General features: G+C 37.4%; 1 pseudogene; it reads left to right on the top strand.

Moving 5' to 3' along the window:
- Positions 1 to 15,000, top strand: part of LOC127660823 (serum response factor-like) — a 78,081-nt pseudogene that overhangs the window by 37,593 nt on the left and 25,488 nt on the right.

Raw genomic sequence — 15,000 nt, 5'->3', positions numbered from 1 at the left:
GTTAACAAAATCTTTTTACATTTACATGTATGCATTTGGCAGATGCTTTTATCCAAAGTGACTTACAGTGCACTTATTACAGGGACAATCCCCCCGGAGCAACCTGGAGTTAAGTGTCTTACTCAAGGACACAATGGTGGTGACTGTGGGGATCTAACCAGCAACCTTCTGAGTACCAATGTATTATACAGTGCACTTATTACAGGGACAACCCCCCCCGGAACAACCTGGAGTTAAGTGTCTTACTCAAGGACACAATGGTGGTGACTGTGGGGATCAAACCAGCAACCTTCTGAGTACCAATGTATTATACAGAGCACTTATTACAGGGACAATCCCCCCGGAGCAACCTGGAGTTAAGTGTCTTACTCAAGGACACAATGGTGGTGACTGTGGGGATCAAACCAGCAACCTTCTGAGTACCAATGTATTATACAGAGCACTTATTACAGGGACAATCCCCCCGGAGCAACCTGGAGTTAAGTGTCTTACTCAAGGACACAATGGTGGTGACTGTGGGGAACAAACCAGCAACCTTCTGATTACCAGATTACCAGTTATGTGCTTAGACCACCACCACTCCATACATTTTTAGTTTTACTTGAATGTTTCCTAATTAATTGAGAGTGTCAGTGTTATAAAACGTCCTGATTGGCCGTGGTTTGCTGGTGAAGAATTGAATGTTTTGGTGGATTAATAACACATGTGATTGGTCAGTTTGCTGCCGTTATCTCTGAACCTCTCACCGACTGAATCAGTCACATATAAACTCTCAAACACATAATACTCTCTACTTCACTTCCATGCCATGTTTTATGGATGTTGGACTTTATTAGCATGTTATTTGACTGTGCATTTAATGGTGAATATGCTTACATTTATTCCTCAGAGAAGAACCCGTGGAACTGGGAACTCGACGAATAACACAAAACAATTGTTTTTCAATGTTTAAGCGAAATGTTGTAACACTCAGCTTGTACATTTTCTAATCACCTTTTTGGCTTTTTTGCAGCTCAGTTTAATAGTCCTGCAGTGTGACAAATGCATTTGAACAGCACAAATGATCCATGTAGCCTCTTAATTCAAATGAGCTCATAAAAACTGCATGAAGGAAAGCACGAGTATTAGTAAAATACTGTGTAATAAAGTCACCACGGCGGGTCATGTTAGAGTAGAAACTACTGGATAGTGCTGTGGACATACTTTATATCTCTTCTTTAGGCATCTCTGTCAATTAATGCCTCAAAAAAGCATGCATGCTCCAACTAATATTAAACATGAGTGAATACTTTAGAGGTCGACTGACTGATTGACTGCAATTGATTTATAGAATAAAATCGTATTCTTTCCTTTTTCTTTTGTCTTGTTTTATGTGGTGCATAAGCGGTACTTTTAACTATAAACAAGCCCAGAATTTACTGGGGACTCTTATTTTGAAATGACGGAGACTTGGCTGCATTACTGTGTTTTATATTTACTGTATGTATTTAACAAATTGTGCTTTTATAGCCTATATAGTCACCAGATTAGTCAGGGATTTTGTGTATATACACAACATTAATATCTATGTCTATCTATATGGCAAAGAAAAATATATATATACAAAAAAAAACATTTATATATATATACAAAAAAATATATATATATATATATATGCAAAAATATATATATATACAAAAAAAATAATAAAATATATATTTATACAAAAAAAATATATATATAAAAACAATATATATATATATATATATATATATATATATATATACACTCACACACATACACTCACCTAAAGGATTATTAGGAACACATACTAATACTGTGTTTGACCCCCTTTCAGCCTTCAGAACTGCCTTAATTCTACGTGGCATTGATTCAACAAGGTGCTGAAAGCATTCTTTAGAAATGTTGGCCCATATTGATAGGATAGCATCTTGCAGTTGATGGAGATTTGTGGGATGCACATCCAGGGCACGAAGCTCCTGTTCCACCACATCCCAAAGATGCTCTATTGGGTTGAGATCTGGTGACTGTGGGGGCCATTTTAGTACAGTGAACTCATTGTCATGTTCAAGAAACCAATTTGAAATGATTCGAGCTTTGTGACATGGTGCATTATCCTGCTGGAAGTAGCCATCAGAGGATGGGTACATGGTGGCCATAAAGGGATGGACATGGTCAGAAACAATGCTCAGGTAGGCCGTGGCATTTAAACAATGCCCAATTGGCACTAAGGGGCCTAAAGTGTGCCAAGAAAACATCCCCCACACCATTACACCACCACCACCAGCCTGCACAGTGGTAACAAGGCATGATGGATCCATGTTCTCATTCTGTTTACGTCAAATTCTGACTCGACCATCTGAATGTCTCAACAGAAATCGAGACTCATCAGACCAGGCAACATATTTCCAGTCTTCAACTGTCCAATTTTGGTGAGCTCTTGCAAATTGTAGCCTCTTTTTCCTATTTGTAGTGGAGATGAGTGGTACCCGTGGGGTCTTCTGCTGTTGTAGCCCATCCGCCTCAAGGTTGTGCATGTTGTGGCTTCACAAATGCTTTGCTGCATACCTCGGTTGTAACGAGTGGTTATTTCAGGCAAAGTTGCTCTTCTATCAGCTTGAATCAGTCGGCCCATTCTCCTCTGACCTCTAGCATCAACAAGGCATTTTCAGCCCACAGGACTGCCGCGATACTGGATGTTTTTCCTTTTCACACCATTCTTTGTAAACCCTAGAAATGGTTGTGCGTGAAAATCCCAGTGACTGAGCAGATTGTGAAATACTCAGACCGGCCCGTCTGGCACCAACAACCATGCCACGCTCAAAATTGCTTAAATCACCTTTCTTTCCCATTCTGACATTCAGTTTGGAGTTCAGGAGATTGTCTTGACCAGGACCACACCCCTAAATGCATTGAAGCAACTGCCATGTGATTGGTTGATTAGATAATTGCATTAATGAGAAATTGAACAGGTGTTCCTAATAATCCTTTAGGTGAGTGTATATATATACAATAAAAATAAAAACAAATATATATATACAAAAAAAAAAAAATATATATATATATATATATATATATATATATATATATATATATATATATATATATATATATATATACAAAAATTCTGTAGAACCTGTTGTCATGGTTACCAGTCACAATAAAAAATAGTTATCTAATATTTAGCATTCATTTTATTGCAATTTGAACAGGATTTCCTATAAAAATTTGCAACATTTGATCTATGCCTCTGAATATCCAGGTTGCTTTGTAATTTTAATCTATAATCAATATAAGTATCAGGGCCTGAACTTCCCCTTACACGGCTCATATGGGGTGATTTAAGCACTTTTGGAGGGAATAAAACTCGTAACAATAAAGCATCCGAAATTACAGTCTCACCTTAAATCTGCTTCTGCAGGCTTGTAAGAGCTTCTAATAATGTAGAGCTGTTTCGAACAAAAGCTCATCAGTGTTCATGAATAATTGAAATTGTTGTTAATCTGTGCAGGACTCTCTGAAGCCGGCCTTCACCGTGGCTGAGTCTGCCGGGTACCACGAAGCTCAGCCCACCGCTCCCACCACGTCCACCAGCATGCAGGTGAGCAGTGGCCCCTCCTTCCCCATCACCAACTACCTGGCACCCGCCTCTGCCAGCAGCAACGCCAGCACCATCACCGGCCAATGGCACGGTACTGAAGAGCGGAACTTCCGGAGGAGTGATGCAACTGCCCAGTGGATTTGCCTTCATGTCAGGTGTGTACTGCGCTCATGGTGTAATAACACGCTGCCTCTCGTGGCTTTGCTTTTTATAAAACAGCTGCAACAGCAGATATGATAAAAGACCAACTTACATTTATTAATATGATGAATTTACTATTATTCTAAAATGTGAAAAAGAAAAATTATAATAAATAACGAGTAAGTGTTTCAAAACGTTTGACCGGTGGTGTAGATTTTTAATCACTTTAAACTTTATTGTATTTTAACTTGTTTTTCACCATGAAAATAGCCATTAAGCTGGCATGGCATTAAATCACTAACTGTAAACAAACATTTATGAATTCTTCCACTAAGTATCATATCTCATAATTCTACCTGTAGGCTGTTTATAGTTACTTAGAGATGTAATAACTTGGTGTGGTAATAATTAGAGGTAGACATATATATTGGTTGTAATGATTAATCGGTGCCGATAGTTCCTTCTTGGATTATCGTTATAGTGTAAAACGGCATAACCAATAGTTCTATAAATCAACTATCGGCACCGATTAATCTGTAAAACTGATAGATCGGTCTTCCTCTAATATACAATTCATCGGTAAATCCGATAGATCTGTCTACCTCTAATTGAGGTTAATGCGATTAATCGGTAAACCCGATATATCTGTCCACCTCTAATTGAGGTAAAAACGATTAATCGGTAAATCCGATAGATCTGTCTACCTCTAATTGAGGTAAAAACGATTAATCGGTAAATCCGATAGATCTGTCTACCTCTAATTGAGGTAAAAACGATTAATCGGTAAATCCGATAGATCTGTCTACCTCTAATTGCGGTTAATCCGATTAATCGGTAAATCCGATAGATCTGTCCACCTCTAATAAAGGTTAATCTGATTAATCGGTAAATCCGATAGATCTGTCCACCTCTAATAAAGGTTAATCTGATTAATCGGTAAATCCGATAGATCTGTCTACCTCTAATAGAGGTTAATCCGATTAATCTGTAAATCCGATAGATCTGTCTACCTCTAATTGAGGTTAATGCGATTAATCGGTAAATCCGATATATCTGTCCACCTCTAATTGAGGTAAAAACGATTAATCGGTAAATCCGATAGATCTGTCTACCTCTAATTGAGGTTAATCCGATTAATCGGTAAATCCGATAGATCTGTCTACCTCTAATAAAGGTTAATCCGATTAATCGGTAAATCCGATAGATCTGTCTACCTCTAATAGAGGTTAATGCGATTAATCGGTAAATCCGATAGATCTGTCTACCTCTAATAAAGGTTAATCCGATTAATCGGTAAATCCGATAGATCTGTCTACCTCTAATTGAGGTTAATGCGATTAATCGGTAAATCCGATAGATCTGTCTACCTCTAATAAAGGTTAATCCGATTAATCGGTAAATCCGATAGATCTGTCTACCTCTAATTGAGGTTAATCCGATTAATCGGTAAATCCGATAGATCTGTCTACCTCTAATTGAGGTAAAAACGATTAATCGGTAAATCCAATAGATCTGTCTACCTCTAATTGAGGTTAATGCGATTAATCGGTAAATCCGATAGATCTGTCTACCTCTAATAAAGGTTAATCCGATTAATCGGTAAATCCGATAGATCTGTCTACCTCTAATTGAGGTTAATCCGATTAATCGGTAAATCCGATAGATCTGTCTACCTCTAATTGAGGTAAAAACGATTAATCGGTAAATCCGATAGATCTGTCTACCTCTAATTGAGGTAAAAACGATTAATCGGTAAATCCAATAGATCTGTCTACCTCTAATTGAGGTTAATCCGATTAATCGGTAAATCCGATAGATCTGTCTACCTCTAATTGAGGTTAAGCCGATTAATCGCTAAATCCGATAGATCTGTCCACCTCTAATTGAGGTTAATCCGATTAATCGGTAAATCCGATAGATCTGTCCACCTCTAATAAAGGTTAATCTGATTAATCGGTAAATCCGATAGATCTGTCTACCTCTAATTGAGGTTAATCCGATTAATCGGTAAATCCGATAGATCTGTCTACCTCTAATTGAGGTAAAAACGATTAATCTGTAAATCCGATAGATCTGTCTACCTCTAATTGAGGTTAATGCGATTAATCGGTAAATCTGATAGATCTGTCCACCTCTAATTGAGGTTAATGCGATTAATCGGTAAATCCGATAGATCTGTCTACCTCTAATTGAGGTAAAAACGATTAATCTGTAAATCCGATAGATCTGTCTACCTCTAATTGAGGTTAATGCGATTAATCGGTAAATCTGATAGATCTGTCCACCTCTAATTGAGGTTAATGCGATTAATCGGTAAATCCGATAGATCTGTCTACCTCTAATTGAGGTAAAAACGATTAATCTGTAAATCCGATAGATCTGTCTACCTCTAATTGAGGTTAATGCGATTAATCGGTAAATCCGATAGATCTGTCTACCTCTAATTGAGGTTAATGCGATTAATCGGTAAATCTGATAGATCTGTCTACCTCTAATAAAGGTTAATCCGATTAATCGGTAAATCCGATAGATCTGTCTACCTCTAATTGAGGTAAAAACGATTAATCGGTAAATCCGATAGATCTGTCTACCTCTAATTGAGGTAAAAACGATTAATCGGTAAATCTGATAGATCTGTCTACCTCTAATTGAGGTAAAAAGATTAATCGGTAAATCCGATAGATCTGTCTACCTCTAATAAAGGTTAATCCGATTAATCTGTAAATATGATAGATCTGTCTACCTCTAATTGAGGTTAATGCGATTAATCGGTAAATCCGATAGATCTGTCTACCTCTAATAGAGGTTAATCCGATTAATCGGTAAATCCGATAGATCTGTCTACCTCTAATTGAGGTAAAAACGATTAATCGGTAAATCCGATAGATCTGTCTAACTCTAATTGAGGTTAATGCGATTAATCGGTAAATCCGATAGATCTGTCTACCTCTAATAGAGGTTAATCCGATTAATCTGTAAATCCGATAGATCTGTCTACCTCTAATAGAGGTAAAACCGATTAATCGGTAAATCCGATAGATCTGTCTACCTCTAATTGAGGTAAAACCGATTAATCGGTAAATCCGATAGATCTGTCTACCTCTAATTGAGGTTAATCCGATTAATCGGCAAATCCGATAGATCTGTCTACCTCTAATTGAGGTTAATGCGATTAATCGGCAAATCCGATAGATCTGTCTACCTCTAATTGAGGTAAAAACGATTAATCGGTAAATCCGATAGATCTGTCTACCTCTAATAGAGGTTAATCCGATTAATCTGTAAATCTGATAGATCTGTCTACCTCTAATAGAGGTAAAACCGATTAATCGGTAAATCCGATAGATCTGTCTACCTCTAATTGAGGTAAAAACGATTAATCGGTAAATCTGATAGATCTGTCTACCTCTAATTGAGGTAAAAACGATTAATCGGTAAATCTGATAGATCTGTCTACCTCTAATTGAGGTAAAACCGATTAATCGGTAAATCCGATAGATCTGTCTACCTCTAATAAAGGTTAATCCGATTAATCTGTAAATATGATAGATCTGTCTACGTCTAATAGAGGTAAAAACGATTAATCGGTAAATCTGATAGATCTGTCTACCTCTAATTGAGGTAAAAACGATTAATCGGTAAATCTGATAGATCTGTCTACCTCTAATTGAGGTAAAAACGATTAATCGGTAAATCCGATAGATCTGTCTACCTCTAATTGAGGTAAAAACGATTAATCGGTAAATCTGATAGATCTGTCTACCTCTAATTGAGGTAAAAACGATTAATCGGTAAATCCGATAGATCTGTCTACCTCTAATAGAGGTAAAACCGATTAATCGGTAATCCGATAGATCTGTCTACCTCTAATTGAGGTAAAAACGATTAATCGGTAAATCCGATAGATCTGTCTACCTCTAATAAAGGTTAATCCGATTAATCTGTAAATATGATAGATCTGTCTACGTCTAATAGAGGTAAAACCGATTAATCGGTAAATCCGATAGATCTGTCCACCTCTAATTGAGGTACAAACGATTAATCGGTAAATTCGATAGATCTGTTTACCTCTAATAGAGGTAAAAACGATTAATCGGTAAATCCGATAGATCTGTCTACCTCTAATAAAGGTTAATCCGATTAATCTGTAAATCTGATAGATCTGTCTACCTCTAATAGAGGTAAAACCGATTAATCGGTAAATCCGATAGATCTGTCTACCTCTAATAGAGGTTAATCCGATTCATCTGTAAATCCGATAGATCTGTCTACCTCTAATAGAGGTTAATCCGATTAATCTGTAAATCCGATAGATCTGTCTACCTCTAGTTGAGGTTAATCCGATTAAGCGGTAAATCCGATAGATCTGTCTACCTCTAATAGAGGTTAATCCGATTAATCGGTAAATCCGATAGATCTGTCTACCTCTAATTGAGGTTAATCCGATTAATCGGTAAATCCGATAGATCTGTCTACCTCTAATTGAGGTTAATCCGATTAATCGGTAAATCCGATAGATCTGTCTACCTCTAATAGAGGTTAATCCGATTAATCGGTAAATCCGATAGATCTGTCTACCTCTAATAGAGGTTAATCCGATTAATCGGTAAATCCGATAGATCTGTCCACCTCTAATTGAGGTAAAAACGATTAATCGGTAAATCCGATAGATCTGTCCACCTCTAATTGAGGTTAATCCGATTAATCGGTAAATCCGATAGATCTGTCCACCTCTAATAGAGGTTAATCCGATTAATCTGTAAATCCGATAGATCTGTCTACCTCTAATAAAGGTTAATCCGATTAATCGGTAAATCCGATAGATCTGTCTACCTCTAATTTAGGTTAATCCGATTAATCGGTAAATCCGATAGATCTGTCTACCTCTAATAGAGGTTAATCCGATTAATCGGTAAATCCGATAGATCTGTCTACCTCTAATAGAGGTTAATCCGATTAATCGGTAAATCCGATAGATCTGTCTACCTCTAATAGAGGTTAATCCGATTAATCGGTAAATCCGATAGATCTGTCCACCTCTAATAGAGGTAAAACCGATTAATCGGTAAATCCGATAGATCTGTCCACCTCTAATAGAGGTTAATCCGATTAATCGGTAAATCCGATAGATCTGTCCACCTCTAATAGAGGTTAATCCGATTAATCGGTAAATCCGATAGATCTGTCCACCTCTAATTGAGGTTAATCCGATTAATCGGTAAATCCGATAGATCTGTCCACCTCTAATAGAGGTTAATCCGATTAATCGGTAAATCCGATAGATCTGTCCACCTCTAATAGAGGTTAATCCGATTAATCGGTAAACCGATAGATCTGTCCACCTCTAATAGAGGTTAATCCGATTAATCGGTAAATCCGATAGATCTGTCCACCTCTAATAGAGGTTAATCCGATTAATCGGTAAATCCGATAGATCTGTCCACCTCTAATAGAGGGTTAATCCGATTAATCGGTAAATCCGATAGATCTGTCCACCTCTAATAGAGGTTAATCCGATTAATCGGTAAATCCGATAGATCTGTCCACCTCTAATTGAGGTTAATCCGATTAATCGGTAAATCCGATAGATCTGTCCACCTCTAATTTAGGTTAATCCGATTAATCGGTAAATCCGATAGATCTGTCCACCTCTAATAGAGGTTAATCCGATTAATCGGTAAATCCGATAGATCTGTCCACCTCTAATAGAGGTTAATCCGATTAATCGGTAAATCCGATAGATCTGTCTACCTCTAATTGAGGTAAAACCGATTAATCGGTAAATCCGATAGATCTGTCTACCTCTAATAGAGGTAAAACCGATTAATCAGTAAATCCGATAGATCTGTCTACCTCTAATTGAGGTTAATCCGATTAATCGGTAAATCCGATACAACACCTGTGTTGTCTGCCCTATGTTCTCTGTTTCACTAATCACGTTTATGTCACGTTTCCTTGTTGTCTGCTCCGTGTTTTCCGTTTCACCCGTCACCGATCCCGTTCCATGTCACGTTTTCCCTGTTGTCCGCCCTGAGTCTCACTGTCCGTGTGTGAAACTACACTTTCCACAATTCCCGGATCACGCTCCCAGCCCTGATCACTGTGTTATTGTCCGCACATGTCTGTTATTTTGTCATTACCTTGTCTGTTTATTTAAACCCCGCTTTCTCCGCTTCCCGTTGTCGTTCGTTGATGTTCTATGTCTCCGCTCTCGCATGGTCTTACTCTCTCCGTGTTCCCTGCCTGTCTGTCAGCCCACTCGAGGTTACCCTGTCATCTGTCCGTCCGTGGTTAACCTGTTGTTCTCCGCCCTCCGTATCCTCTTGTATTTAGTTTCCCTTTTTCCCATCGAGGACTTTCTTTTGTGCCTGTGTTTTGTTTATTCTGTTTTTTGGTTACAATAAAAGCCGCATCTGGATCCACATTCCCGTCTGCCTTCTCCTGTTTCCTCACATCATAACAATCTGTCTACCTCTAATTGAGGTAAATCCGATTAATCTATATATTTGATATATCGGTCTACCTCTAATAATTCAGATTTAGGTTGTACTCTAAACTGCTTTTGGGATTTTATTCATTTTGGACTCAATGTCGGTGCCTATCATAGCAATCATTTTTATTATTCTACAAATTGATTATAAAAAACTATTGGCTGATTAATCAGTTATCGGCCTTTCCCTCCAACTTAGCTGCAAAATCCACTATCGGCCTAACCTCTAGTAATGATTCATGTGCAGTCACAGGTTTGAGTTTAATCCCATTAATGTTAAATGTGAATCTATAATCCTCGCAGATTAACAGCAGAAGAATTGGAGTGGTAAGACCGCATCATCTCTGTTTCTTGGCAATGCAAAACAAAGAGCAGTTTGTCCACTAGTTTCATGTTTTATTAGTCATGTAAGTGGGACTTATTCCTGGTTGAATAACATTAACCTCTGTGCAGAATAAAGAGGTTGGGCTGATGTTGTGTGTGTTTTATAAGCTGCGTTTGAAGTGTTCATTCACCTCATTCAGTTACATTCACTCCGCAGCGCTGGCAGTAATACACACGTGTCTCCAGTGGCTTTGATTGCTATTGTGGAGGAAGAGTCATTTGCATGAGCAACAAAAGCAGGAGAGATTTGGCAAGCTCCGTCTATATGCACAAATGAATATTCAATGACATTTAGCCGGCCTGTGGTCGAGTGATAATCTAACGGTGGTTCATGAGCAGCTGTGACCCGTCATAAACTGACAGTACAGCCGTGAATCTTGGGATCTTAAATGTCATCAAGACTCTGTTCACTACAAAATGAAAACTGTGTCTGTTGTAAGTGAAACATCTCATGTTGAGTCACACATAATTATGAATGATCACTGCCTGCTTTATCATATGGAGCAGAGTGAACATCGTACCGGTTTGGAACCACATGAGGGTGAATAAATGATGACAGGATTTGTTCTATATTTCTATATGCAGTATTCAGTATGTTCAGTTCTCATGAGTGGGTGCAGGATTTATTCGCTGGATCTCAGATATTTCTGGTAAACGTGTGGTCAGAGCGAGCAGATGCAGTTTGACGATCTTCCTGTGAGTGTTTCCTGCATCAGTCGATCTGCACACCGCCGTCACCTCCTTAAACACACGCAGCTTTAAATTACCCCGCTAACAGCTGTGCATCAACCCGACGACACACACACAGCTTTGATTTTCTTCTTCTTCTTGCATCATTGCAAGATTGAATATTAGTACTTGGAAAAATGCTTTTGTCACGCTGCAGGACACTTTAACATGAACTAATAAAGACAAAAATGACAAATGACAGAATCATTATAGATACAAGTCATTTATACACACATTTAACCTGAAAGCATAACAACAAAACATGATTCTGATTAGTGTATGTAACCTGCTCCATCATCTTAAGCTAACTCAGAATCACGAGTTTTATACCCTAATATAAAAACTTTCATTTCTCTGCAAAACTGTTGTCGAGATAAATAACGGCGGTCATTATTCTACAGAATTGGAAGATTTATTGTCATATTTATTTAATATTAAGACAATAATAACAGGTTTATAAAAAATATATAATGTAGGGACACTGCTCTTGCATGATTGTATTAATTATTAGTCATATTATTAATTATATTATAGAGTATATTCATATATTAATGAACCCTATAGCGCTAAGTGTATTAAATATGATGCACAACGGCTTCTGTTTCACTCTCTGTTCAAGCTGACGAGCAGCAACCTATAGTGTGTACGTTACACGTGTTTATGGCACCATCTAGTGGTTATTTGTGGAAAAGTGGTTTCAATGTTTATATCGATCTATTTAAAATGACTTGCAGGAAAAGTGACTCTTATATTGGGATAAATGACAGCTGATTTTAATAAAGTAAACGTGACAGTAATGATTATATTGTGACTGATATTTTAAAATGAGGATTTGATGAATATAAGCAACTTGTGCTTGGTTCAAATATTGTATATTATTATATTGAAAAGCCCCTTTGAAATCCATGTGTTAAATATGATACAACAGTCTTTTGAGGAATATCTCTCAATCAGCGTTACATTAAGTTAGATTACATTATGTTACATTACGTTACATTATGTTACATTACGTTAGATTACAATATGTTACATTAAGTTACATTATGTTAGATTACATTGTTACTTTATGTTACATTATGTTATGTTACATTACGTTACATTATGTTACGTTACATTAGATTACATTGTTACACCACGTTACATTCAGTTACATTAATTTACGTTACATTACGTTAGATTACAACATGTTACATCACGTTAGATTACATTGTTACTTTACGTTACATTCCGTTATGTTACTTTTCGTTACATTACATTATGTTACCTTACATTATGTTACATCACGTTACTTTACGTTACATTATGTTATGTTACATTACATTGTTACTTTACGTTACATTACATTACGTTACTTTACGTTATGTTACATTACGTTAGATTACATTACGTTATGTTACTTTACGGTATGTTACATTACGTTTGATTACATTACATTGTTACATTACGTTAGATAGATTACATTACGTTATGTTACATTACGTTAGATTACATTGTTACATTACATAGTTACATTTATGCCCAACACAAAAAAAGAGTTTTAAAATTCTGACATTTACATTTTATAAGATATATTTAAAGTGTGACAGAATATTTCTGTATGTTCGTATATGCAGCGCTCCTGTTGTAACTGTCTGCTACCTCAATAACTGCTATGTGCATAGAACATTATCTCATAGTATGTTATGTTTACATTTTTAGAAACTGTCATCTTTTTGCACTACTGAGTACTGGTCGGCGCTGCACTGTCTATTGTCCTGTTCATTGTCAGTAATTTGTTGTACTGTCCTGTACTTTTTGCACATGTTTGCACGTGCACTTTATATAGGTAGTTTATATAGGTATTTTATTTCGTTGTGTTGTCTCATGTGGTCCTATGTTGGTCCTTTGTTGTTTTTTTATGTAGCACCATGGTCCTGGAGGAACGTTGTCTCGTTTTGCTGTGTACTGTACTAACTGTATATGGTTGAAACGACAATAAAAACCACTTGACTTGACTTGACTTGAAATTGACAACAGCTGAATCGATTTGACACACAGCATTTAAAAACAACAACAACAAAAAAACTTAAAGTTTGAATTTCATTATAACTTTGAACTTTTATAACTTTTGAAGCCTGAGAATTTGTTTTTAATACAAAATAATAATAAAACAAATAAATATGTATAGAAATTCTGTTTTAGCACCGTGTTAAGGCCCAGAAAAACATGGTGATCTATGGAAGTTTTTTGTGTTTTCACCAGGCAGTCCGCTCGGCCCGAACTTCCACCATTCCTCTGAGTCAGCTGCAGCAGCATTCACTCGCCCTTCAGAGCTCAACCACCTCATCCACCCCGTCACAAACACATCAGGGGCAACAAGCTGTGTTCCGTCTGCCCGCCACTGTCTCTCTCACAGGTGTGTGTGTGTGTGTGTGTGTGAGTGTATGTGTGTGTGTGTGTGTGTGAGAGTGTGTGTGTATGTGTGTGAGAGTGTGTCTGTGTGTGTGTGTGAGAGTGTGTGTGTATGAGTGTGTGTGTGAGAGAGTGTGTGTGTCTGTGTGTGTTTGTGTGTGTATGGGTTTTTTTTCAGGTGAACACTGTAAGTGTGATCTGTAAGTAAAGCAACACACATGATTTGAGTGTTCTTATGTCTGGAGCACAAACACACTGAGTGTTGTGAAACATTTATTATTTAATATTATTAGTGTTGAGTGATGCTGAAGTGTTTGTGATGTTCAGCTGTTGTGTTTGTCACACAATCAGCTTTAGTCAATATTCAGTTTTAGTTGTTTCTTCAGATTAAGGCACTTTTATGTCCCAGGGGTTGATTTTATAGTTTTTTTCTTGTTGTTATATGAAGGTCACATTAAAAATGTTTACGAGGCCTTCATCATTTATTTTATGTACTTCTGTATTTAATGTATATATCTGACTGTTTTATTCCTGTGTCAGTCCCAGATCAAAATCCATTATAACTATAACAATTATTACGTGTTTAAAATGATGATCATTTAATATTTAAATAAACATAAACCATTTCAATATTTATTGTTTGATTATGGTTTCTGTTCATATTTATATTAATCCCGCAGTTGTGTTACAAATGATGTATTTGAGAGTACAAGGAATCGATACATTTATAGACACTGAAAAGATTCCCAGGAAACATGTTTGTGCATCAGTGTTGCACCCCTCGTGAGTGTGTACATGTGATACAGTGTGTTTGTGTGCCCGTCAGGTGGTGGGATGCCACAGCAGCTGCAGGCCATTCAGCTCCATCATTCCACACAGAACAACAGCGACAGCAGTCCAGAGATCTCACAGACCAGCACTGCATCTACAGGTACACACACACACACACACACACACACACACACAATACAGTTCTCACAGACCAGCACTCCATCTACAGGTACACACACACACACACACACACACACACACAATACAGATCTCACAGACCAGCACTGCATCTACAGGTACACACACACACACACACACACACAATACAGATCTCACAGACCAGCACTGCATCTACAGGTACACACACACACACACAATACAGATCTCACAGACCAGCACTGCATCTACAGGTACACACACACACACACACACACAATACAGATCTCACAGACCAGCACTGCATCTACAGGTACACACACACACACACACACAC

The sequence above is a fragment of the Xyrauchen texanus genome, chromosome 20 (assembly GCF_025860055.1).
Source record: "Xyrauchen texanus isolate HMW12.3.18 chromosome 20, RBS_HiC_50CHRs, whole genome shotgun sequence".
NCBI lineage: Eukaryota > Metazoa > Chordata > Actinopteri > Cypriniformes > Catostomidae > Xyrauchen > Xyrauchen texanus.
The sequence above is the reverse complement of the archived record's forward strand: the minus strand, read 5'-3'. Positions and strand labels throughout refer to the sequence as shown.